We start from the raw sequence: 4,415 nt of genomic DNA, 5'->3' as shown, positions 1-4,415 counted from the left end.
TGGTTTCAGTTCCAGAGAGGCTCTAGACCTGTGCTGTCATCACAAGGCATTCTTATCATCAGGAAATGTCAGAAACACCTGTAAACCAAAATTAATTTTAGATTGTAATAAAGAATAAAAAGCATTAATTTGAGCAAAAAGGAGCTGCAGCCTGGGAGACCCTCATTCAGGTAGCAACCTTAATCTTATTCCTGCTGAAACAAAGGGGAGGCTGCCTTTTATATGGCAAGTTCTCACCCAAGTTCCCAATTAGGTCCCATTTTATGTAAATGAGGTATCCAACTTGTGCAATACTGATTGGTCGGTATAGCTGCAAACAAGGATACAATTTGTGCAGTTCTGATTGGATGGGAAGGTCTCAGTCTATTGGTAGAAAGATGAAACCAGGGTTTCCCAGCAGTGGTTGACTCAGACAGAGTAAACAAGCAGAGCATAGTGCGGGAGGCCTAGTTCAGTCTGAGGTTCTTCCTGGAATACAGAGTATCTAAGGAGCCCCCATCAGCAAATGGCCTCTAAATTCTTATTATTCATAAAATGTGGGCCTTTGGTTGACCATGGGGAGTCCATCTCAGCAGGTAAATTCCTTCTCGGGGTTCACATCAAATGAATCTTTCTTCTTGGGATCCACACACCTAATTAAAGGGAGAAAATGCAACAATTTAAATAGTTATCATTTGCTTATTAAAATGTCTCTCCTTGGGACCTTTTCTGTACTTGAGAGAGCATGGTTGTGTAAGATAGTTTCTCAGCCTCAGCATTATTGACACATTGGGCCAGATAATTCTTTGCCTTGGGAAGCTGTCCTGAACAGTGTAGGATGTTTAGCAGCATCCCTGTCCCCTATCCACTAAGTTGCCAGTAGCACCTTCCCCTCACTTGTGGCAACCAGAAATGTCTCCAGATTTATCAAACATCACCTGGGACACAAAATTGCCCATGGCAGGGAACCACTGGTTGAAAGGGTTAAGTGTGTGACTGGGATTAGACTGGTTTAAACCCAGTCCCCTTCACCTAGGGGCCATGACCTTGGACATTTGACTTAAACTCTAAATTTCCATATATGTAGAAAAGGATACATGCACCCACTACAAAGCATTGTTGTGTTAAATAAATTAACATGTGACTTTGGCAGTTGATAGTGTTTGTAGTTTATGTCCTTTCTCTTGATTCTTGAAGAGCTATCTAGAGGGTTTTGACTCTAAATGACAATCCTGACTATTTAATGATTGGCCCCATTGTTCTCAAATAAAATGTCACATCTTTCATTTTTCTAAAAGATTTTTGGGAGTTCCTCGCTCCCCTCTCTTCCAGCATTACTTGGACCAGTGATCAGGTATAAAAGCCAGAGTTATACTGGGTGCTGAGTTATACAGCAATGAATTCAAGGAATGTGGGTGAGAGGAGGACCAAGGAAACAATTCAGTATTGGGATGGAGGAATAGCCTGAGACCAGGCCTAGGTATGTCATCTGAGGATGCCATCTGAGCTTTGAGGTCAGAGATGAGTTTTCAGCCTTCAGGAAACTAGGGGCTACTTGGTGAAGACAGAGAAAAATGGTGGTTTAGAGCTGTGCCTGGCTCTCACAGACCTATCAGAGGGTGGCAGTGGTCAGCTGGTGCTCTGTTGGTGGTACCCACTCACAGGGACTTACCTGGCATCTTCCTGGGCACAAGGCAACATTGCTTTATTAGAATGATAAAAGGTTTCCCCCTCACTTACAATTATAGCACCTTAATTAATCTCTTTAAAAGTAACCTGCCCTGCCAGTTTTCATATACTGCTGTCTCTTAAGGAATGTGGGAAAAGCCCCTCTAAAACAAGGGTACTTAAGTTGCACCATTCTTTGATACATTCAGAATTCTCCCCTGCACCTCCACCAGGTCCCAGGATGAACCTCCAGAGAACGAATGTCTCTTATGCCATTTTTGATTCCCTGGAATTGGATGTACCTGCAATTTTCCACATTCCCCCCCCCCCTCATTTCTTGGGTATTAATCTAGTTACATCTCTATCTGACCATCATTGACCTCACCTGATTTCTCAGGGTTTCTTAGAAGGTTTTCTGTGATTTAGCTGTCTGTTGGCAGAGCCAGCATTGTATTCCCTTCTGCCCTGCTCCGGGCACCACTCGGATAAATCTATGTGCTTGGCGGTAAGGGGAGAGGCTTGATTTTTGTGTATCTAATTCAACTATATTTCCTGCTAAAACTATAGAGGCTTTTAACTTCTTGCAGCAGGAAAGTGGTGAGGGATCAAAGAATAAACATACCAATGAGAATTTTTCTCATGTTTTAAAGGCAGTGTTTTCGTTTGTTTTTTTCCTGCATTGCCTCTAAGTAAAGTTAGTGGTACTCAGCAGGGATAGATTTTCAAATCAGGATGGTTTTCCCATTTGAGAGTAGGAGAACAAGAGTCAACCTATCTTCTAATCCCTGCCTCTCACAGGAAAAATGGGCAAAGAGAGAAGAGAACACAAAGCAAACATTCCTGGACCATGCTCTTAACAAGTATAAAGTCACTTCAATTCCTGCCTTAAGTTAATGCAAACATTTCTGTGAATGTCTACCCAAAGAACTATTTTTTAAATTCCCTGATTATTGAAGTAAAAATGAGGTGGGCATGATGAAAAAGTAAAATAATAATTGCAATATGTGGCAATAAGTTAAAGGTGTTTGATTATGCAGTTGTTTTCAAACAGGGTTCCTCAGAGCACTGGTGTTACCAGCGTTGCCTCAGGATGGGCAGATGTGATGGAAAGTGGGGGGCAGCATTCTATCAATTTATACCCCCAACATGCCAATGAAACTACTCTTCTTTCTTTGTCTTCATATGTAGGATAATTTAAACAGACTTATATACTTTGTAAGACTTTATACTGCAGATTTATACATCTATTTATAATTAGATTATTTGTGCCACTTCTCTAAGAGGTTCAGCATTAGCTACAATATAATCCTAGCCAGGAAGACTAGCATTTCTTAGTGGCTGATAAACTGGTTAAGGTAGGTCTGACCTGACAGATGCCAACTCCAAAAGAGATGACTGTGGGACAGCGAAAGAGGAAGGGGACTCGCAGCCAGCTAAAGACATGAGCCCTATGATTCCCTGTGATCTGGTAGGTCCAAGGCCTCGTCATGCTCCATAGAATGACCACCTCCAGTTGGAGATAGAAATTTTAGTTTCCTGATACTTTATCCTAATATTTTCCCAAAGAACTCATATTTCAAAAACCCTTTAATTTATAATTAAACATATTTAATTCAAGGTCCATGTTTTTATAAGTACAAAAAAAAATTCTATGCCCCAGGGAAGATAAATAACTTCCATAGAATCACCCAACTAGAATTGAGATGAAGCTTTCTTAATTTCTTTTTTTAAAGATTTTTATTGGGGAATTGGGGGATGGGAACAGCTCTGGGGAATTGGGGGAAGGGGAACAGACAAGTTGTTGTTCTTTTGTTCTTCAGTCTAGTTGTGGAAGACGTTGCTTCACTGGCCCAAGTTGGCACCATCATTGCGCTCTTCCTGGGTAAGGCAGATCAGTCACTGGCTTCTGGGTGGCCAGCCGCTCACGGTGGCTGCTGGCCACACACGGTAGACCATGGCAACCCACTGCAGCAGGGGCTGCAGCCTACACCGTCGCTGGTGACTCATGCTAACCCAGCTCCAGGTTGAGCTGTTTTTCAGCATCTTAGCTGTAGAGGGCAGTGTCACTGGCCCTCATGTGGGATCTGAAACGGGGCCCTCTGGCGTTCCAAGCCAGCTCTTAACCAACGTGCCAATCGGCTGGCCCCTTTCTTAATTTCTTATCTAGAGTTCTTTCCTCTACAAAGTGATTAAAACCATCTTTAGAAATGGATATGTTTTATTTTTAATGTGCTTTTATAATGAAGCCCTGTACACAGAACATAAAATAGCAGAACTGCTATTGGTGAAGCCATGTTGGAGAGTGGGCTCTTAGCCCTTCCTACTTCACCTCTCTCTTCTTTGTCTCTTTCCTCCAGGAGCAATCCTGGGGCTCCCATGGATCACAACAAAAAATGACTGTCCCGGGCATGATATTAACAGTGGGAGTCCAAAGGTCTCTCTGGATTTCCTTCTTTCCATACTTATTGCTTATATAAGTAACACTGGCAGGCTGAATGTACTATACTACACTTCCCACCCAAAGACCCTACAAGGCAACATATTAAAAATGCTTTTTACTTTTAATTTATTAAGTGAAATTAAAACAGTATGACATTTACTAGTAGCTTAATGGCCTATTAGATGAAAATTTCATTGCTTAAATAATTTTGAATTAATTATGTACTATGTACTTTAAGTCTCCATGGTATCATCTTTTACAACATTGTCACACCTGTCCAAACATTCCTCTATAGAAACAGCATAAAATCTAATCAAATATTACGTGA

Source organism: Hipposideros armiger, unplaced genomic scaffold (assembly GCF_001890085.2).
Source record: "Hipposideros armiger isolate ML-2016 unplaced genomic scaffold, ASM189008v1 scaffold_1142, whole genome shotgun sequence".
Lineage (NCBI taxonomy): Eukaryota > Metazoa > Chordata > Mammalia > Chiroptera > Hipposideridae > Hipposideros > Hipposideros armiger.
This window is presented reverse-complemented; position numbering follows the sequence as displayed.